Raw genomic sequence first — 23,502 nt, 5'->3', positions numbered from 1 at the left:
ATCGTGAGGGTGGAGAGAGGGGATAAAAGGAGGTTCAAAAAGGAAGAAAGAAAAAAGAAAAAAAAAGAAAAGAATTAAAAAAAAGAAAACAAATAAAGAAAAATATAAAAAAGAAAAATATATATATATTAAACTAGTTAAAAAACGTTAAAAAAGAAAAAGGTAAAAGTTAAGAAAAAAAATTTTACCCGAAGGCGAGAAAAAAAAACAAAAAATGAAAAAGAAAAAAATTAAATTAACTGCAAGACTAAAAAAAATCACAGGGCAAAAGCCATGAGTTCCGTGCTTTGCTTTCTCCTCCTCTGGAATTCTGCTGCTCTCCTTGGTATTGAAACCGCACTGCTTGGTAGGTGAACTTGGTCTCGGCTGGATTTTTGTTGATCTTCTGGGGGAGGGGCCTGTTGTAGTGATTCTCAAGCGTCTTTGCCCAAGGCGGAATTGCAAGGCCTTACCTGCGGGCGGGGTGAGTAATCCGCTCGGGTTTGCTTTCAGGAGCTTTTGTTCCCTGAGCGCTTTCCGTAGAGTTCCGGAGGACGGGAATACAAATGGCGGCCTCCTGGTCTCTGGCCCGGAGGAGCCGAGAGCTCAGGGCCCCACTCCTCAGTGCGCCCTCAGAGAACAGCGCCCAGTTACTCCCCTCTGCCTGACCTCCTGCCACGCTCCGAGCTCACTGAGCCTGCGACCGGTTCAAGGTAACACGGAGCTGTTAGCTTACTGTCGGCTCTGTCTCTGTAGCCGGTTTTCACGTTCCAATACCCGCAAACTCTGCAACACTCAGACACCCCCGATCCTTCTGTGACCCTACCGGACCTGAGGCCACGCTGACCCCGCGTGGGGTTCGCCCCAGTTTAGCCTCTGGAGCTATGTCCCTCAGTGGAACAGACTTAAAAGTCCTGATTTTGTGCGTGGTTGCTCCGCCGCTTGCCGGGAGCCAGCCCCTCCCCTTGAGGTCTATCTTCCCATCGCTTTGGATTCACTTCTCCGCCGGTCCTACATTTCAGAAAGTGGTTGTTTTTCTGTTTCCAGAATTGCTGTTCTTCTTCTCTTCGATCTGCCGATGGATTTTCAGGTGTTTGCAATCTTTAGATAAGCTATCTAGCTGATCTCTGGCTAGCTGAAGTAGTCTCAGCCTGCTACTTCTCCGCCATCTTGACTCCGCCCCCCATTATATTAGCTCTTTAAAGCCCCATTATTGAGAGTTTCTTTCCATTGTATAACTGAAGAGTAGTTGGTGCATAGGGAAGATTATCTAGCAGTTTTCAGTTTCCTGATTGTGCTTTTAACTATTTTAGTCTCCAAATACAAGTTGCATTTCTGATGAGAGCTCAGAAGACTGCTGCCTATCAAGTCTAAGGAGCAGTGGTGAGTGTTCAGTAAATGTTTGTTACAAGAATGAGAATCAAAAATCCATAAGCAAAAATAGTATATTGTATAAGCATTGGGACTGGTTATAAAGAATGGCAGTAGACTGCAAAACAAAACAAAAGAAAACAAAACAACTCCGTGGGGCGCCTGGGTGGCTCAGTGGGTTAAGCCGCTGCCTTCGGCTCAGGTCATGATCTCAGGGTCCTGGGATCAAGTCCCACATCAGGCTCTCTGCTCAGCAGGGGGCCTGCTTCCCTTCCTCTCTCTCTGCCTGCCTCTCTGCCTTCTTGTGATCTCTCTCTGTCAAATAAATAAATAAAATCTTTAAAAAAAAAAGAAAACAAAACAAAAAACAGGTATGAGAGATGGAAGATGCTGGCTATTCACTTTATTATTTGTATGACACTGAGGAAGTTATTAACCAATATGAGCTTCCATTTTTTAGCTTAACACAGTAATTGTTTTATTATTATTTCTCAGAGCTCTGTGGATCAGGAATTTAGACAGGTAACAAACTGAGGGAGACTTGTCTCTGCTCTGGGATAGGCTATCTGGAGATACAGCTGGGGGCTGGATGGTATCTGTCTCTTTCCTCTCTATATATGGTCCCTCTGTCATGGAAACCTCAGAGGAATAGTATTTCTTACATGGTAGCTTGAGACTATAACAGCAGGTGTTCCAAGTGGCCCAGGCAACATGGCTTCATGTGATTAAAGCTGAGTGACCCTGGAACATCCTTTCTATTACATTCCATTAGTCAAGCAAGTTTTTTTTTTTAATTTATTTTTTATTTTCAACATAACAGTATTCATTGTTTTTGCACCACACCCAGTGCTCCATGCAATCCGTGCCCTCTCTAATACCCACCACCTGGTATCCTGACCCCCCCCCCCCCGCCCCTTCAAAACCCTAAGATTGTTTTTCAGAGTCAAGCAAGTTTTAAAAGCCATCCAAGATCCACTGGATTGGGAATTAGATTTCATCTTTCAGGGAGTGGAGTATCCAAGAATTTTTGTAATCGTTAATCCCCAGAAAAACTTCATAGAATGTTAATACTAATGTTAAAGTTCAAAGTCTCATTTGATGAGTATGAAAACTTCTAGAGAAGTTAGTAAATTGAGTTAACAAGCTCTTAGTTTCTGATTTATTTTTATATTGAGAATGTCTTGGTATTTTTCAATTTATAGTCAACATTGAGAGACTAAAGGGAACATATATGTTGGGGTCGATTCCACATTAAAACATGTTAACCTCCTAGGGCCTGCCTGGGCCTACTTAGCCATAGTGACTCCATATTGCCTAGGTAGACATTTTGTTGTCTAGAAGTGTTACTGCTCTCGGTTCCAGGTAACTGTTACTAAAACACACACCTAAAACAAGGCCAATTCCAGGTAACTATTACTAAAACACATACCTAAAACAAGGCCATTGGTAACCGTTACTAAAACACACAGGTAGGAGACATCCAATCAGCCAAAGCCACATATGCAGATGTCTGTGATTGTGCCCTATAAAAACTAGCCTGTAAGACCAAGGGGCATCGCTCTCTTTGGAGATGGCCCTGGCTGGTCAGTCTGACTTCTAATGCTTGGCATAGAATAAAGCTTTACATAACTTTCACTTTGTCTCAGCCTCATTTCCCTGGCCGGTCAGCCTAACTTCTAATGCTTGGCATAGAATAAGGCTTTGCGTAACTTTGTCTCAGTCTCGTTCCTTTGATAATGGACCCAACATATACACATCATCAGATGAGTTAGACCCCATCTACAGTTTGACCTTTTTAATAAAGTAAAGTGGGACAAATGTGGCCTTTGTCTTAATAGTGTGTTTTTAGGGAAAGATTTTTAAAGAACTGTTCAGGCAGATTTCACCCACATTTAAGAAATCTCAAAGATGTAGTTGTGATGGATATATATATATATATTAAATTTGAGTAATCTCTGGATAAATGAGGTTGTGAAACTGTCCAGCTTTCCTGAATTATATGACACTAGATGAGTATGTGAGTATTTGTGTTCGTATGCATATTATTGCAGACTTAGAATTCTAAAACCCCATCTTCTTAATCCAAACCAAGAAAAATTCTGTTTTTCATTTGGTCCTGACACTTTCATCTAACTAGTCATTGTAAAATGCCAGTTCTGGCATGTCCTGTGTGTGTGTGTGTGTGTGTGTGTGTGTGTGATGTGCTGTTTAGATTCACAACAGAAGTGAGAGGAAGGCATAGAGATTCCCCACATGTCCTCTGCCCCAAAACATGCCTAGACTCCCTCATTATCAACATCACTCACCAAAGCATTACATATGTTATAACTGATGAACCTACATTAACACATCATCTTGTTCAAAGTCCATAGTTTATCTTAGGACTCCCTCTTGGTGTTGTATATTCTGTGGGTTTGGATAAATGTGCAAGGACAGTATTCATTATTATGGTATCATACAGAGTATGTTTACTGCCTTAAACATTCTCTGTGCTCTACCTATTCGTCTTTTGCTCCTACCCTACTGCTCCTATTTTTTAAAAAAATCTGTAAAATAGGTATATTTACAACTGACTTGAAGTGTTGTCCGTGAAGATTAGCTATAACATTGTGGGGCACATAGTAGGCATTTAACACATGGGAGCCATGATGATGATGATGATGATGATGATTCAGCAAGCAAAATTTATCTGTTTCCTGTTACTTCAGGTTAGGTTATGTGATTTTACTCACCAAATGGAAATCAGAGAAAGTTGGAGTTAGGAGTTAGAATGAAAGACTGGTAGTGCCAGAGGGATCTGAGAGATTATTCAGTGTGTCCAGTGTAAGCCTTTTTATTAAAGAGACTGAAGTCCTAGCTTGTTAAGTTCTTGCTCTAGATATCATGTAGACGAATATTACTTATAAAAATTATATTTCATATAAGGGATACAATAAAATAAAATAATACTGATAATATTTTTAAATTATCAAAACAATAACTATATTTTTATTAACATAGAGATGATCAGTGAGAGACTTAGAACCTAGTTCCTGAATCTTCCACTTCACATTTCTTTCCACATGAATAAAAGCTCTTAAGTGGGCATAATGACTTAACTTTCCCCAAATACCAGCTCCAAATTAACAGGGATAGTATTTACCTATGCTCTCATATATAGCTCCTTGTGAATTTAAATACATAGGGAAAAAAATTCCAATTGTTTAAATTTTATACCCACCTGAAGTATCTATCATATATTCCTCTAGGAATGTGTGCTACAAAAAAGGAAATTAATGGCAACTCCATGATTTTAGAAATTTAGGAAGAAAATGCTCCCAACTTTTTGTGATATTCACTTTTAAAATGACAAATCCATATTTTTGGTTTCCTAAATTAAAATGCTGCTACAGCAAAGGATAAAAACTCAACAGACCAAGCAATTTGCTTCCATGATCTTTAGTTCAAATTCAGTGTCCCTCCAATTCTGCATTCTGATTCAAGAATAATTGTGTGGGACTTAGGATAAGTCATGCACATAAATGAGGAACAGTTTTTCATAATCATTTCCTTAGATAACTGACCTCATTTCATCATAGCACATCTTGGGCAGAGTCAGCAGTTTGGAGCCTAAAGACAAGGAAGGCAGGGGTGGAATTTATACCCTCTTATTCTTGTCAACGAATAGAAAACTTTCTACAGGAAGTCATCTGCTAATATATTTAGCACTACCTAAATATACAGAAAAGCCAAGAAGACTCAAGTGTAGCCTGATGAGTGGTATGGTAAATGCTAAGAAGTGGACGCTTCCCCCCAAAAAAGAATATTTTGGAGAGTAAGGAAAGGGCTCCACCCAGCGACTACTTTAGGGAAGAGGAGAATTTGAAATAAGACTCACATTCTTTATTTTTTTTAAACATCCTAATTTTATTTTATTTTTTTCAGTGTTCCAAGAGTCATTGTTTATGTATCACATCCAGTGCTCCATGGAACCCCAAGCTCCATGCTTGTCCTTAATGTGCCCCAGATTTTTCCTTCATATACCACCCAACAGAAAAGTACAATAAATAAAAATGAGGAGAAGAAATGTATTATTGTAATAACCTTGTATGGTAACAGATGGTGACTCCACTCATTGTAGTGAGCATTGAATAAATAGAATTGTTGAATCAATACGTTGTACACCCAAAACTAATATAACATTCTATGTTAATTACACTTCAATATAAAAAAAAATGGAAAAAGGAAAAATCAATGAAAGGGGAGCTGGAGAAGATTCATTATTATTTTCTATGGACTTTGTATGTGTGTATTCATGGGAGAGACCATCTCTCCCATGAATTCACACATGTATGAAGCATGCACATCTGGGTGGCTCAGTCAGTTGAGCATCTTGACTCTTGGTTTCAGCTCAGATCATGATCTCATGGGTTGTGGGGTCGAACCCTGCTTCAGGCTCCATGCTTGATGGGGAGTCTGCTTGAAGGTTCTATCCCTTTGCCTCTCCCCCAACTCATGCAGACACACACACACATACACACACTCTCTCTCTCTTTCTTTCTCCCTCCCTCTCTCTCTTTCTCTCAAATAAATATTTTTTTAAAAAATAAATGTATGAAGCATTAACAGAATAATGTATTTTTCCATGGATGTGTATAAATGTAATAAAAATATAAATAGGATACGTAGTAAGTGTATTATAGTGGTTTCCTCTAGAGAAAGAAAGGACTGGAAAGGTGAACAAAGAGAATTCAATTTAATATGCATTTTGTATTTTATTTTATGTAAAAGACATGAAAGAAACATATTCGTATTAGCCAGTTTCTGGAAACTTGGTAAAGATTATTTAATTATTTTTCTGTTCCTTTTGGGGCAAGATTTTAAGTTTTATGCCTTTTTGGTTTTTTTTTTTTTTTTTTTTTGGTCTCTTGGCAAGAAAATTTCTCCAGGTGCCTGGGTGGTTCAGTGGGTTAAAGCCTCTGCCATCGGCTAAGGTCTTGATCCCAGGGTCATGCTCAGCAGGGAGCCTGCTTCCCCACCCCCTGCCTGCCTCTCTGTCTACTTGTGATCTCTGTCTGTCAAATAAATAAGTAAAATCTTCAAAAAAATAATTAAAAAATTTTCAATGTTTTCTCTTTAATTTTTATTTTTTTTTTAAAGATTTTATTTATTTGACAGAGGGAGAGAGAGATCACAAGTAGGCAGAGAGGCAGGCAGAGAGTGGAGGGGAGCAGGCTCCCTGCTGAGCAGGGAGCCTGATGCGGGGCTCAATTCCAGGACCCTGAGATCATGAACCGACCTGAAGGCAGAGGCTTAACCCATTGAACCACCCAGGTGCCCCTTAACTCTTAAAATAAATCACCTTCATTAGACAGAAAAGAAACTTCTTACCTATTTGCCTATCTGCTGTCTATCTGTCCATCAATCATTTATTTTTGTCTATCTACTTATTCATTTTAACCCACGGAGCCACCCAGGTGCCCCCTCTACTTATTCATTTTAATGCCGTTTTTACTTGTACACCTTTACTCTTTTAAATCTTCAGCCACCTGTCTTCTTTCGGGGCAGGGAGCAGCTCCTCATTCACTTATAAAGCAGAACTAATTCAGTTCCTTGAGGGAGAAAAAAGGCCCTAAGGTATATTGGAATAGGTATCACCTTCATCCACGTCTCTGTGGATGAGCTGAAGGAGTAAAGCCTAATTCAATAGTTCCTATTGCCACTAGAGGCACTGCTGAAAATTGGTTCCTATTGAGTTATCCATATCAGGAGTCATAAAGGGAGGCCTCCCCCACCCCCCATAAAAATTGCTTCTCCAGACAAACTTGAGAGGCTTAAAGAGATCGTTTCAGTCCCAGGAAGGCCACCCTCTCCTAATAATCTACTCAACTGAAATACTTATGATTGAAGGACACATTAATTTAATTTAAGGAACAGATTTTTTTTTAAAATATTTTATTTATTTATTTGACAGAGAGAGATTACATGTAGGCAGAGAGGCAGGCAGAGAGAGAGAGGAGGAAGCAGGCTCCCTGCTGAGCAGAGAGCCTGATGTGGGACTCGATCCCAGGACTCTGGGATCATGTCCTGAGCTGAAGGCAGTGGCTTAACCCACTGAGCCACCCAGGCGCCCCTTAAGGAGCAGATTTTAACAAGTGAATGTGTTTGATCAACTTAATACAAGTCCAAGACAGCCATTTACATGGTAGTGTGAATTGTCTAATTTAGATCACATTTCCTTAATCACCTAGATAAGATTAGCTGCACTGAGTGGAAAATCAATCAACTTTAAAAGACAGGAGGAAGAAGAGGGAAAGTAACTTTAAGTATTTATGTCGTGTATCCTATTGTTATTTTATACCCCCCCCAAACACCCGAACACTATGAAATCTGGTAAGAAATATTCATCTTGAAGGGTAGTTTGGAGAGAATTCTTTGAAATCAGGTCTGCCTTCCCAAGTCCAGGATAATCAAGATAAGTATAGGACAATGGTTCAAAGTGTGGACTCTGGACCAGCTGTGTAGGTATCACTGCAGACCTGCTAGAAAGACAAATTCTTGGTCCAGAATCTCTGGGAGAGGCCCAGCAAATTGTATTTTATTGAACTGATGCAGATGTTAAGCCCAAGTTAGAAAGTCACTGGTGTAGGTTGTTCTTCCCTGGGCAGCAAATCCTGTGCAGAGAAGACTGAAAATAATAAAAGAAACTCAGCATTGAAATGAGGAGATGGAAATGTATTGGAATAAAGAGGCAGGGAGTAAGGGAAGGTGGGTGTGTACATATTCTGTTTTTTACTGCAAAGCCTAGTAACTAGCTCAAAATAACCAGCCCTGTGCATCTCTTAGATCTGCTGCTTCTGTTTTATTACCAGGCCTTTTGCCCCCCACCCCTTTTATTTTTTCATTTTTATAACACGATCATTATGGATTTGGTTTAGGAAGTGAAGATTAAATCATTTTATGTTCTTGAATAAGGATTTTGTAATTTGAGATGACTATAAAATGTCATTGCTTGCCTTTTGAGAGATTTTTCTTCTTTTTCTAGCCCTAGACATGAATATTAATGAATTTTTGCAGTTGCATCCAAAATTTTGATTGACCAGTGTTGTATATCTGTGACTGCTAAACTAGAAGTACAACTTGACACTGTTGAGGTAAAATGAAAATTGTCCCATGTCAAATACACCTGGTAACCTGTACTCATTAGTACTATGCTCTATTCAGTAAAGACAACTGGTAAAGACTTATGGAAACACAGGTTTCCAATATAGGTTGTATATTTTAGGAAACTGCTTATTGTGGCAGTAGGAATCTTGCCAGACTTATTTCTTTTTTTTTTTTTTTTTTTTTTTTTTTTTTTTTTTTTTTTTTTTTAAAGATTTTATTTATTTATTTGACAGAGAGAAGTCACAAGTAGATGGAGAGGCAGGCAGAGAGAGGGAGAGAGGGAAGCAGGCTCCCTGCTGAGCAGAGAGCCCGATGCGGGGCTCGATCCCAGGACCCTGAGATCATGACCCGAGCCGAAGGCAGTGGCTTAACCCACTGAGCCACCCAGGCGCCCCACCAGACTTATTTCTTTTTCCATCCTGTTATCTAATGCAGTCATGGATTTTATCACTCAAACATCCATCCTTTCTTGCCAATACCAAAAACAAAACACAAAAACAAACATGCAGAAAATGAATATAGAGTTTTAACAAATGAATGTCCTATGATATCTTTTTCTTTGGAAGAGTATTTTGCATTTTGCAGGCAACATGAAAATTCATCTTCAAAATATTCTGAATAAGTCCACTGCAACCAGGAATTTATATCTGTGAAAACTTAGGTGGAAGAGCCATTTGACATCACTTAGCAAAGTGAAAAAAACTGTTAAACATTGAACACAACCCGTGTGTGTGTGTGTGTGTGTGTGTGTCCTTCACTATATAGGGCTGTTTATGCTAATGGAAGACATATGTTTTATGTATTTAGAAAATTTTTGAGGTTTGCTGTGAGTTTTCAGGACCAGGAGAGCTATATTAACTAATAGGTTAGAGGATTGGAAATGCAAGAATTTTACTTATAGAAGGTATAATATTTACCCCATTAATTGTTACACGGTATCATAGACCTAGAGCTTATTTGCTTATTATAAACAAGTGTTTTATTTTCATTTATTTTTAATTGCTAATGAACCTTAAAAGATAAGTTGTTAAAATGTCTGCATAGAACCATTTAATTTTTTTAATTAAGTCATCCCATTCTACTAAGAAATGAAGTAAGTAATGTATTATGACCAAGAAAAACCTTACACGACCATGCTATCCATTAGCTAAACATAATGCATCAAGGCAAATAGGGCTATTTGAAGTACTGAACTGCAGTGGGGATAGTAGTTTATATTATAATGACCCAAATTGTGTTTATTGGTGTTTAAGAATCTTAGTGTTCATGCAAAAATCTGTAGCTTTTTTTTTTTTCCCAAGAGGAAAGAGAAGGAAGAAGCAGGGTGAGTCTGGTGAATCATGAGAATGGTTCATGAAATGGCACGAAGGAAATTTTCACATGTTTGATGAATGATGGAAAGAGAAAGTGGTGAACCCAAGCTTCAGTAATGACTTCCAATATTTCTTGGCTAATAATATTCCCTGTATCATCCTCAATTTGGTTTTGAAACTGGTAATATTATGGAAGCATATTTGTCTGCTGATAGATATTTTTTAATCTACGAGCAAGGTCAGCCCAACTATTTCATAGGTATCCAGGAGTTTGCAGAATCATTGGTCCAGGTACAATATGAAAAAGTAATATATTTCCTCTTAAGATCCGTCTTCCCGTTCTCATCAAAATTAGATTTTAAAAAAAGGTAGAAGAGAGGAAACTTGAACTTTTAAAGTTTCTATAAAACTGGTTCAAAACTGGGTAGAACTTAGAACCAATTCCAACTTCTTGTTATGTGGTTAATCTATTCCCAGGGCAATTTTTTTTTTTTTTTTTGAGAAAAAAAAAAAAACAACAGTCTTTTTCTTGCTTACCTCAACACCTTAAAATGTATCACAATCTGTTATTGCCTTGGCTCTTACAGTATTTTTTCTAACAAAGTACATTTCACATTGCCAGTGTCCAACTATTAACTAGAGGGCAAACTGTCAAATACTTAGTGAAAATGTCATCAAGTATTAGGATTTACTGGGTTGATCATATGCAAATTTCACTCCAGTGTCATTGAAAATCATTTATGTATCTGCTAGAATCCTGTTTTTAAATGAAAGGGAAATGAGTGCTCTGTCGAACTTGACTATAATTTCAATCTGCTTCCTTGGGCCTTGCACATTTGAGATAGTCAGAGGTATTTCGAATAGCCTCAGGCCTCCAAAAGCAGTGGCTTTCCAGAAGAAATATTGTATTCTAGACTCACTGCTATTAAAATATTTAGCTAAATTGCTGAGAATTTCTTTAGCAAAGGTCAGCATAATAAAAGCATCGTTGGAAATTACCCTAACCGAGGAGTGAAAGAGTATCCCTTAATAAATCATAATAATATTTCCTTATCAACTCCTTTCAGGGTGATTTACTTGAACAGCAAAGCCAAAAAGCCTCTCATTGGCATGGAGACAGTGAAAGGTCAGTCTTAGAGAGGAAATGGTTAAATTAGACTGGCTGCCCTGTTAGAGGAAGATTGAAAGAATCATTTCTGTTTGTTTGGAAGTCAGGGATTTGCCATGATGAAATGTCTGGTATTGTTGGGGGAAGAAGTAGTGAAGGAGACAGAAGTTTTAGAATATCCATGTAGCCTTTGAGTCTCATTGTGCTGTTAATGGTGTGGTACTTGGTGTGAAGTTCTGGGAACTAATGATGGCCAGTTTGCAATTTGGGGGTCATGGGTAGCAATGCACAGGAGTTCAGAAAAAGGGTCCCAAGTAAACACATGCTTCCTTCGGTATTCTGCTTGGGCTGCCCACTGGATTCATCAGTTGCTTCTCAGTTCAAGCTACTGTGTCATCTCTTGTTACTTGTTGTTGGTTTTGTTTATTTATTTTTTTTAATCTTTTAAAGGTTTTGTTTATATACTTGAGAGAGAGAGACAGAGCATGAGCAGGGAGGGAGAGGGAGAAGCAGGCTCCCCACCAAGCAGGGAGCCTGATGTGGGGCTCCATTCCAGGACCTTGAGATCATGACCTGAGCTGAAGGCAGATGCTTAACCAACTGAGCCAGGTGCCCCTGTTGTTGATTTTAAATCAAAGCTTGTCTCCATATTTCAGTCATACCACCTTTTCTTTAGAACAGGCACTTCCTAGTGTTTTGCTCCTGGGCAAATCCTAGTTCTACTCCTCTCCTGTGAATTCAGCTTTGTATTCCTGTCTGTCCTCTCTTAGCACCCAGACTCCCCTGTGCCTTTTTATCTTTTTATTTTCTCATCCCCATCCTCACTGTTCCATTTAAGCCTTGTCTCACCCTGTAGGTGAGAGAGCAGGAGGGAGGGTCCCTTGGAGCCACGTGATACAAAATTAAATCAAGGAGATTGATGGATGAAGGAAGCTTCATGGAAATGGATGTCATTACCTAATAGAATTGTTCCAGACTCCCAACGTGATAAAATGATGGCAGTTTTGTGTAGAAGCAAAATGAAGTTGAAGAGACAAGGAGCTTCAGGCTTTCCATTAGTTTTATCTATTGACAGCATTTCTGGTGGAGGCAGGGTCATTTTTAGCAAGCACTTGGGACAACAAGGCAGTTTTCCTAATTTGTACTGAAAAGAAAATAAATGCATGTCTGTGCACTTTTTTTTTTTTTTGGAAGCCCAAATCTAAATACAGTACCTTATGTCTTATGAAACACAAATCATATATATTGCGAAATTATTCTGAATGCTAATTATGTATTTTCGAGGCATCCAGGGACTCTCAATTCTGATTTGTAGGAGAAGAACTCCTAATTCCTGCTGTTTTGTTTGTTTAATTTCCTTTGAATTAAATCTATCCAATTATATGACTGGGCCTAATAGCACACTCAAATAATTAGTGGTACATGCATACATACTTACATAAAAGGATATAGCATTTCAACAGAAGTATGTTATTCTTTATATAGGAAAATGGTGTACTATTTAAATGACCTCAAGATCCCCTCCCCACATGGAAGTGGCTGTCCATTGCTTTCCTCTGCCCAAACCTTGCCACCTTTTTTTTTTTTTAAGGTTATTTATTTATTTATTTGATAGAGAGAGATCACAAGTAGGCAGAGAGGCAGACAGAGAGAGAAGAGGAAGTGGGATCCCCACTGAGCAGAGAGCCTGATGCAGAGCTCAATCCCAAGACCCTGAGATCATGACCTGAGTTGATGGCAGAGGCTTAACCCACTGAGCCACTCAGGTGCCTCTGTTGCCACCTTTTGAAGTAACTGTAGGCATTTGCAATGTGACCGACCAGTCATGGGTAGCAGGGTTGCCCATAGCTTGAGCTTCCTATTTGCTTCACTTGACAATTCAAGCATTCAAGAGGGAAATGACTCCAAGTGACTTACAGGAAAATGCCCAGGACATTTAAAATCAACACAATCAATAGATTCCTTGCTATGTTTTGCAAATGTGTTTGATAAGAAAGACTATACAGCATCACATGTAATTTAAGAATGACTGCTGATCAATGTCTCAAGCAGAAGTAAGAGAAAGCAAATAATAGAACAACCCAAAAAGATGAGTCTATCTCTAATGGCATGCATATTGTAGGAAGAGAAGAAAGATACTTTTATATCATGTAGTGAAAGGACAAAAGATGTTTTTCTCACAATGGCCACACATCTCTTAAAAGTCTAGATGTCTTGGGGCGCCTGGGTGGCTCAGTGGGTTAAGTAAGCCTCTGCCTTTGGCTCAGGTCATGATCTCAGGGCCCTGGGATCAAGCCCCGCATCGGGCTTTCTGCTCAGCATGGAGTCTGCTTCCTCCTCTCTCTCTCTGCCTGCCTCTCTGCCTATTTGTGATCTCTGTCTGTCAAATAAATAAATAAAATCTTTAAGGAAAAAAAAAGTCTAGATGTCTTGCTAATTTGGATTTAGATCAGTTTAGTTCAACACACGCTTGCTACAAATCAACCAACAGATGAGGCAGTAGGTGAGGTGGTAGTTAAACAAATATGAAGAAGATGGGATTCCCACCCTGAAGAAACTGTGAGTGGAGAAATACATACACAACACCCAGCAAATACACAGATAGCAGTGGTCTTCTGGGGGATGTTGAAACAACAAAAGTTTATTCAAGGCAGTTTTAATTACTTTATCACTGGAAACAACATTCAGTGTTCATTCTAGCTTCCTAGGGACCAATGATCAAAGAAGACTGTTACGGTTGGTGTCACTGTTGTAGCCCATAAACCGTAAACTTCTTTTCAGTTTGTGGGATGAGCCCATATGACGGCCCTGAAGTATATATGCTGTGTGCTCTAACAGAAGTGATGGTCTCCTATGCAGCTTCTTCCACTGTAGTCCTCAGTCCAAGTGTAGGGGGTTGGGTCCCTAAGAAAGGTACATTCAGGTCCTAATCCCCAGAACCTATAAATGTCACCATACATGGCAGAAGAGTGAATATTACCTAATGTGGCAGAAGATGTTATTAAATTAAAGATTTTGAGAGAAGGATTCTCCTGGATTTTCTAGGTAGGCCCCAGTGTAACCACAAGTATCTCTATGAGAGAGAGGCAGGGGTAGTATTGACAAAGGAGAAGTCAGTGTGACCCCAGAGGCTGACAGTGGACTGATGCCGCCATGAACCAAGACACACCTAGAACCACCAGAACTGAGAAGAGGCAAGGAACAGATTTTCTCTAGAACCATGGGCATGAACATAGCCTTCACCAACACTTTGATTCCAGGCTTTTGGTCCCCAGGCCTGAGAAAATAAATTTCTGTTGTTTTGGCCTACCCAGTTTATAATTTGTTACAGCATCCCTAGGAAACTAATCTACCAAGCGAAGCTTGACTGAACATCAACAGTGGGGCAAGCTACCCCAAGAGAAAGGAAGAAAGTAAAGTCCTTCCCTCTACTTAGAGCTGATTCCCTAATTGTAGGAGAAATGTGGGAAGCTATTTTAGCATGTCTCAAGGGTTTAGGCAGGAGAAGAAGTGTGGAGGGCATTTAGACTTTGGGGGTCAGTTTATATTAGCAATTCAATGGCAAAGACTAAATGTGTTTGAACACCATCACTAAAGTCTGCTTGTTCTGCACATTCAGCATCTATCCTAACTCATATTTCCTGCCTGTTTCTATCCATATTCTGTCATCTCATCATTTCTCATATTCTTAACTGTGAGAGACTGTGATATAATTCAGTGAGTTTTTTTTTTCCCTTAACAGAATTCATGGACTGCAATGTAGCAAAACCTTATAATTTTCAGTAAAAATAGATTAATTAAAGTGAAAATATTAACTGGACTGTGTGAACATCAGCCATTAATGAATTTATTTTACTTTTGAGTTTAATTCATGCTAACAAATTGTCTCATAACACACCTTTCACTAGAAGCAGAAGACTCCTTGATTGCCTTGGAAGAATAAAGAATTTGTTTCCTCACTGACCCATAGGCCAAGTCTAATTTGTCGCAATGGGATCTCAAGTAGATTAGGAAGGGAGTGGGAGTTGGAATGGGGATTTTATTTATATCCCTTTGCATACTTTTTGGCTAAAACCCTAAGAAGAATGTTACATACAACCACCACAATGCATTAACAACTTTGTGATTGCATCTTTCTTTTCTAGAGTTCAAGGATCCATTATCACATATATAATTTTATCATACTTTTCCTTCACTCATTCATCCAGCCATTGATATTTATCAAGTGCCTACTTAAGGATGGAAATTATATTACTTATAGTTAGAGAACTCACAATTTAAGAGTGTGCTAAAGTTATGAAAAATTTTAAGGCTTGGTTAAAAAAGCTACTGAATAGGCAACCCACAGAATGGGAGAAGATATTTGCAAATGATAGTACAGACAAAAGGCTGATATCCAGGATCTATAAAGAATTTCTCAAACTCAACACACACAAAACAGATAATCATGTCAAAAAATGGGCAGAAGACATGAACAGACACTACTCCAATGAAGACATACAAATGAAAAAATGTACACATGAAAAAATGTACATCATCACTAGCCATCAGGGAGATTCAAATCAAAACCGCATTGGGATACCACCTGACACCAGTTAGAATGGCCAAAATTAACAAGACAGTAAACAATGTGTGTTGTAGAGGATGTGGAGAATGGGGAACCCTCTTACACTGTTGGTGGGAATGCAAGTTGGTGCAGCCACTTTGGAGAATAGTGTGGAGATTCCTTAAGAAATTAAAAATAGAGCTTCCCTGTGACCCTGGAATTGCACTCCTGGGTATTTACCCCAAAGATACAGATGTAGTGAAAAGAAGGGCCATCTGTACCCCAAAGTTCATAGCAACAATGGCCACGGTCGCCAAACTGTGGAAAGAACCAAGATGTTCTTCAACGGACAAATGGATAAGGAAGATGTGGTCTATATACACTATGGAGTATTATGCCTCCATCAGAAAGGATGAATAACCCAACTCTTGTATCAGCATGGATGGGACTGGAAGAGTTTATGATGAATGAAATAAGCCAAGCAGAGAGAGTCGATTTTCATATGGTTTCACTTACTTGTGGAGTATAAGGAATAACACGGAGGACATGGGGAGATAGAGAGGAGAAGGGAGTTGAGGGAAATTGGAGGGGGAGGTGCTCCATGAGAGACTGTGGACTCTGAAAAACAATCTGAGGGTTTGGGGGTGGGTGGGGGGTTGGGTGAGCCTGGTGGTGGATATTATGGAGGGCATGTATTGCATGGAGCTCTGGGTGTGGTACATAAATAATGAATTCTGTTACACTGAAAAGAAATTTTAAAAATTTAAAAAAAAAAAGTGCCAAACAGGAATATGCTGAGTAAACATTAGTATGTAGGATAAAGGAGTCCCTGTGTTTAATTGGAAATTAAGGAGATGTTTTAGGGGCTGGGGATGGTGGTTACAGTCTGTTTTGAAAATAAAGGAAGAATAAGAAGCTCCCAATAGGACAAGTGGAATTGATCATTCCAGAGCTTCAAGGGATCAAGATTTCCAAAGCACATAGAAGGAAGAATAACTCATTTTCCTTTTCTTTTTCTTTTTAATTTGACAGAGAGAGACAGTAAGAGAGAAAATACAAGCAGGGGGAGTGGGAGAAAGAGAAGCAGGCTTCCTGCTGAGCAGGGAGCCTGATACAGGGATCCCAGAATCCTGGAATCATGACCTGAGCTGAAGGCAGCCGCCTAACAACTGAGCCACCCAGGCACCCCAAATGACTCATTTTCTGAATGCTAGGAATTCAGTGTGGCTGCTCTGTAGTGGTGTTGGGTAAACTATTTGTACAATAATATAAATATTTGTGATGATTGATATTTTAATGTCTGCTTTGCTCAGTAGATTATAAATCCCCTGCATCCCCTTTTTTTTGTCCCCAGAACCTAGCATGGTATTTAGAACACAGCAGGAACCTAAGCATTTGCTGATTTAGTGAAAATAAGAGGAAGGGACTGGGGGTGGAAGGAAAAAGAAGACGAGAGAAGAAGAAATTAATTAGAACATTGTTTTACAAGGCCCAATTGGAAGGATGAGGGGCGCCTGGGTGGCTCATTCAGTTAAGCTTCTGGCTCTCGGTTTCAGCTCAGGTCATGATCTGAGGATTGTGAGATTGAGCCCCTCTCATGGGGAGTTTGCCTGGGATGCTCTCCCTCTCCCTCTTCCTCTGTCCCTCATGCTGCTTGCAGTCTCTCTCTCTCTTTCTCAAATACATAAATAAATATTTTTTAAAAAGGAAAGACAGGAAGGAAGGGAGGAAGGAAATGATGTGTTGAGCTACAGAAAGGGTGATTCTCCGAATTTCTGCCATATAAAACTCGAACCATTCATAGATGACTCCCTGTAAAGTGATTTTACCCTGAAATATTTAATGCTCTTCAGGTTTATGGCCTACCTCATCTCCCACCAGACTATAAGCTCCCCAATGGCAGTGGCCTTATATTACTTTATTTTGAACCTTTCTTTAATGCAGCCAACACAACAGACACATCCAATTCATTTACTTTCTCAAATGAATGAATGACTGAATGACTTGACTCCAGTCAGTGACATATGATGGATTGTGGAGTAAAGGGCTTGGCTGTGCTTCAGAATTTCAATCTCTTCAAATTTAAGTAATAATGCAAGATCCTGAATCATAGGAGGAATGGGAATTTGTACTAATTCTTTCATTTTCCTTCTAAAGATGATTTTTAAAATTAGTCATTATCATTATCATTATTTTTTTTGCCTTTGTATGCCCTAAGAGAACAAGTTTGAGAGCTAATGTCAAAAAGGGATGCTTAGGAGTGAAAGACATATGGCGGGTTTTCCAGTTTCACAAATTTTATTTTTTACAGCCCAAAGTGTGAGGTTCCCCACACACAGTTTCCATTAAACAAAAAAAATTAAGGAACAGATGTTTACCTAGAGTTGGCCATATGGCCAAATGTGGTTCATTTGTACAAATCTACTTTTTCATATTTATAATAGATATCTGAGGTATGCCACTATGTTCCCACATGAAACCGCTTCATTCTAATGAGAATTTCAATGAGTTCTCTTATTGAAAGAGTCCAAGGGCAAAGCTCCATTGTCCATGCAGTATCTAGGTGCAAACCTACAGAATTAGTAGGGAATTGCACAAGATGCAAGTGATGTGTGGGGACCGTCTGTGGCTCCTGTTGCCAGGGCAACAACTTCCTTTGTTTCCATTCAAAGCTGCAGCTTCTATTTGAAGCCTGGTTCTCAGGTACCCTAGAAGCAGTTACAATATCAAAAAGAAAAGAAGCAGCTAGATTCTGAGGAAACATAAAAAAAAAATTTAAAAAAGAAAACCATTACTTCAATGGTCCTATTTTTTTTCTTTTTAATTTCTTCACAGCGAAAACTTGGATTTCTTTTCCTTCCAAATACATTTGTAATTTAAAGGTTGATTTATTTTTTTTTTGGCAGAGTTTATACATGCAACTCCCCCCCCCCCCACTACTGAGCAATACTGTCGATTTATGATGACCATTTCAGGGAAGATTTTGAACCCTTTCTGAAACTTCATAATATTGCCCATAAATCTCAATAATATTGAGGTTTTGACATTTAAGGGAAGATGGACTCAATAAAGACCAATCAGCTGTCTTTTGGGAATGGGAAAACATGAAACCAGAAAGGTGCTTTAGTCTAGAAGACCCCTGGTTGAAAAGTAGAATGCCACCATGCACCAGAGCTGGCTAGGGATGAAGGAAACCCACATTCTAACTGTCAGTTATTTCCTGTGAACTGCTGTAATGAACTTGGGTTTTTGGGGTGTTGTTCTTTTTTTCTTAAAATGATCTTGGACAAGGCCATGTTCTTCGGGCCATTAAAAGGTGCATAAATAAACAAACAAATAAATACGTGCGCGCACGCACACACGGTCAGTTAAGTTGGTGAAATACCAACTAAAATGCTCTGCAATATTTATGATGTGCCAGGTAAGTTTTTCTCTGTATATTAGCTCATTTAAATTCTCACAAGAATTTCTTTTGAAGTAGGCATTACTGTAATCTTTATTTAAGAAAGCAGATACAGAGATAAGGTACTTCCTCTGGTTCACAAAACTAAGAAGCAAAGCTTGTCTTCCCACCCGCTCAGTTTAGTCCTGGAGTCTGTGGTCTTCTAAACTATCATGCTGTATTTCCTTTTGAGTTAAGTAAATTTCCTCATTAGAAGATTTTCTATTCTTTTGATTTGTCTCCTGTCATATAGATGGTAACATAGGGAAGTATATTATGTGAAGTTTCTAAAACATTCTGACCACTGGATATTTTTCCAAAGTATTAGAATGGACCATAGAACATACTTTGAGAAATTCTAGGCCAGGCCGTCCATGTTGCTTGCATTTCTAGCATAAGATGATGCTGAAAATAAGCAAAGAATTCCATTGTTTACAGTGCTATAAAATATTATTTTATGTAGAATTTTTAAGAATTTTAAAATAAGAATTTGTGATTTTATGAATGATTTATAGTCAACTTACTCCTAAATGTATTAATTTATATGTTCTAGAAAATTGTCAATACATGTTATCTAGATCCCTTTTATTTATCCAAAACTTCCAAGTTAATTCAACTACAAGTCAATAAAAATAAGATTGATTTGCTATTTCTGTAAAAAAAATTCTGTAGACAAATATAAATATATGTAGAATAATTCACTCTTTTCCTATTTATTGCAGAATTGTTTACCACCATTGCACCAGTAACAAAGAATGACCACTAGTAACTTATGTTGAACAAATCTGGGGAGAATATATATGAAATAAATTAATAAGATAACTAAAATTTCCTTCATTAGTACAAAATATTTATAGTCTTGAGATGCTGGTCTTCCTGGTCTCCAGAACTGTTAATGGCCTACTCATTGGCTCACTGTGTAGGGGAGTGAACTACATATGTATGATCAGGCTATTACCTCAGCCAAATTTCTCTTGGTGATGAAAAAGGATGCTTAAGATTTCAGGCATAAAAGGCTGACATGTGCAGTAGGCTGATGTGGCTTAGGTATTTAAGATATTATTATAATAAATACTTTTGTATACTTGGAATTAATTGAGTATATACATGTCCCTAGACTAGTAATCCAAATAACTATTGATCTTAACTTTAAGCCAAATACAATAGTATTTTATACTTGAGCTTATTACTTAATGTCTCTTTCTGTCTTTCTGTAAGCACTTCTTTCTCCATTGTCACCAACATATGGAACTTAGTACATTCTGTTTGTTTGGTTTATGTACTCAGGAATGTCTGTGGATTGAGTCCATCCTCATTATAATAGTCCTTTTTTTTTTTTTTAAAGATTTTATTTATTTATTTGACAGACAGAGATCACAGGTAGGCAGAGAGAGTGGGAGAAGCAGACTCCCTGCTGAGCAGAGAGCCAGATGCCGGGCTCCATCCCAGGACCCTGAGATCATGACCTGAGCCGAAGGCAGAGGCTTCAACCCACTGAGCCACCCAGGCACCCCTATAATAGTACTTTTACCCAAAAGAGGCATTTGTGAAATTGCTGACCTGACGGTGATATACAGGTTTAGACTATGAAGTATAATCTGTCTCTGGAAGATATCCATAGACACATGATGGTATCCGATCTTACTCAAATTATAGCTCTCTCTCAGACATAGACTATGATTTACTTATTTTTACTTTTTTTCATTTGGGACAAAAGTTCCAGAGTTTCAGGACATCAAGAGACCAGCCAAGATGTTTGTTTTTTGTTTTTATTACTTTTAACATTTTTTCCTATTTATCTTACATCAATTAAAATACGAAATGGTCTTTAGATATTACTTACACTGTTTCAGTTCTCCATCCTGAGGTTGGATTTCTTTGAAATATCTGAATGGTCTTGAATCTCAAATTATAAATATCATCTTTTAAGAGATTTTAGTTAGTTATTTGATAGAGAAAGAGCATCCGAGAGCTCAAGGAAGAGGGAGGAGAAGAGAGAGAGAATGGAGAGGAGGGAAGAGGAGGGGGGGGGAAGCAGACCCCCTGTTGAGCAGGGAGCCCAGAGTAGGGCTCAATTCCAGGCCCCTGGGATCATGACCTGAGCCAAAGGCTTAGCTGGCTGAGCCACCCAAGCATCCCTGTAAGTATCTTTCTGTGATACAGTATGAACACATTGAGATTCTGTTCTCAGAGTACAGTCAAGCTCTGAATGGGTAAATGAGCAACTGGTTCAGAGTTCAGGGTGAAATTCGAATGGTGTGACCCATCTATTACTTGCTTAGAGCAGAAGCTGTGGGACACATGTCATTAAAGCATAACTCATAATTAATTTGTAGTAAGTTCCATAATGACATTCAGCTACAAGTTTCTTATTGAGAACACTGTGGAATAATTTTCTTTTAGTTCTCAAAATACAAACATGGAAAGCAAGGCAGTACACACGCCAAATGAATAAGCTTTGAGCCAGAGATTTTTCATTTTTTCTTCCTTTAAAGTGATTTTTCTTTAGGATGTATAGATCTTGTTATATTTTTTTAACTCTTAAGAAGGAAAATAGTTTCATGACACTGTGGTAGTGTCCCATAACACTAATTGGTCTTAGCCTTGAGAGAAATTGGCCGAAACTCCAAACTTCAAGTTCTCAATTAGTTCTCTAGGTAAGGAAGATAATCAATCTGGGACTGAATTTCTGGCATATGTAGAAAGAGAAAAGTGAACTTTAAAGCATTTGGCCTTTTATTAAGGAGAGGCAAACCCCTGCTGTAGGATACCACCAAAGTTTGCCAAATATTTCTTAAAAATTCAACAATAACAACAGGTATTACCTCACCTCCCTTTTCCCGTATGCTTACTACTTATCACAGAATGTAGAAGGTAAGGGGAAGGAAACTGTAATTAAGGGGATAAGATGAAGATTGCTACAAACGCACATTACAGGTATACATGATCTGATTGTCCTTATGACAGTGCTTTTGAAGAAACTCTTTTTGGCTCTGAATTATTACCTTTGTCTCATAGTATGGCTTTATAGAAGTCAAACTTGCCGTAACTAATTTGTTGACTTTTTCACTTAGTAACTCATTATGTTCTTTATCACTCCAGTGCAGTCAACGTTTAAGTGAAACGTAATATCGGATTTCTAGTTCAGCTTCAATTGACTTTATAGCGAAGATACTTGGACCTTGATGTGATCAATTAAAATCTTTCAATCTCTTACTTTTCTTTCATTGATCCACATTAGTATCCTATCCAGGGCATGCCTGCCTGATAGCACGAGGCATTGAATCTGAGTTCTATGCTTTTCCAAATTAAAAAAAAAGCTATTAAAAACAAAAACCAGAAAAGCAACTTTCCTGGAGATTGGCTTAAATGATAAGCATGACCCCAGTGCAGTTTCTAACTACAGTTGTTAAAATTATATAGTCCTGGCATAAATCAATTTTTGTTTAATAAAGCTTGAATAAATTACCATATCTGCAATGCACCATCCCTTATTGTAAACTTTTTTATTTATAACATTGCTCAAAAATTTAAAAGCCATAGTTTGAATTAAAGAGTGCATTCTTGTGAAATGTAAAATGCACAGAGCTATGTTTTTTCTTTAATGGTGAGCAATAAACATGTCAGAAAAACCATAAAAACATATGGCCTTTGGTTTATGTCTAAATTAAAAGCAGCCAAATAATCAAGTTCAAAATTTGGTAAGAAAATTGCTTTAACATGAGAGTAGAATAATTCAAAAGAGAAAAGAAAGTAAGATATTCTCAGGGAAAAAAAAATCACTCTTGCCTAATTTGGGAAGCGTGAAGTGTCTCTTCTGTTGACCTCTGTAATAACAAAGTAGGGTGTCAGTCACATTGTCACATCAGAGTGGGTGTTGAAAAACCTCAGCTCTTCCTGTTTCAAGTGTCCATCTTGCAGAAGAAACTGGATAGGATTCAGTGATCATATTGATTCAAAAGAGGTTTGTGGTAACTCTTTTAAGCTTCTATGCCCGACTTATGACAATGGTTAAATTAATTTGCCCTGTTTAGGTATATGTATTTGATTTAGCCTCATATTGTGAGTTTCAGTATGAAAATTTAAGTCTCTAATCAGGTCACGATTTTTTTTATTGTCTCAAATATTGATTTTCTTTTTTTTTTAAATTTTTTCATAAAATACACCTATTATCTATCTGTTGCTTCTTCATTTTATGTCTTCTAAAACTTATCTCTTGATCTTCATCTCTTTATTTCCCTCCACATTTTTTCCAATTTTTAATTTAAATTCTAGTTAGTTAACATACTATGAAATACAGGTTTCAGGTGTAGAATTTAGTGATTGATCAGTTTTACGCCTTATCCAGGGCTCATCACAAGTGCCCTCCGTGATACGAATCACCTGTTTAACCCATCCCTTCGCCCACCTCCTCTCCAGTAGCCATGAGTTCTCTATCGTGGAGAGTCTGTACCTTGGTTTGCATCTCTTCCTGCCTCCCTGCCCCACTACATTCATTTGTTTTGTTTCTTAAATTCCAGTAATTTCCAGTGAAATCATATGGTATTTGTCTTTCTCCGACTTATTTCACTTATTTCGGAATAATACTCTCTAGCTC

The sequence above is a fragment of the Mustela putorius genome, unplaced genomic scaffold, assembly GCF_011764305.1.
Source record: "Mustela putorius furo isolate JIRA1106 unplaced genomic scaffold, ASM1176430v1.1 tig00003962_pilon_pilon_pilon, whole genome shotgun sequence".
Classification (NCBI taxonomy): Eukaryota; Metazoa; Chordata; class Mammalia; order Carnivora; family Mustelidae; genus Mustela; species Mustela putorius.
The sequence above is the reverse complement of the archived record's forward strand: the minus strand, read 5'-3'. Positions refer to the sequence as shown.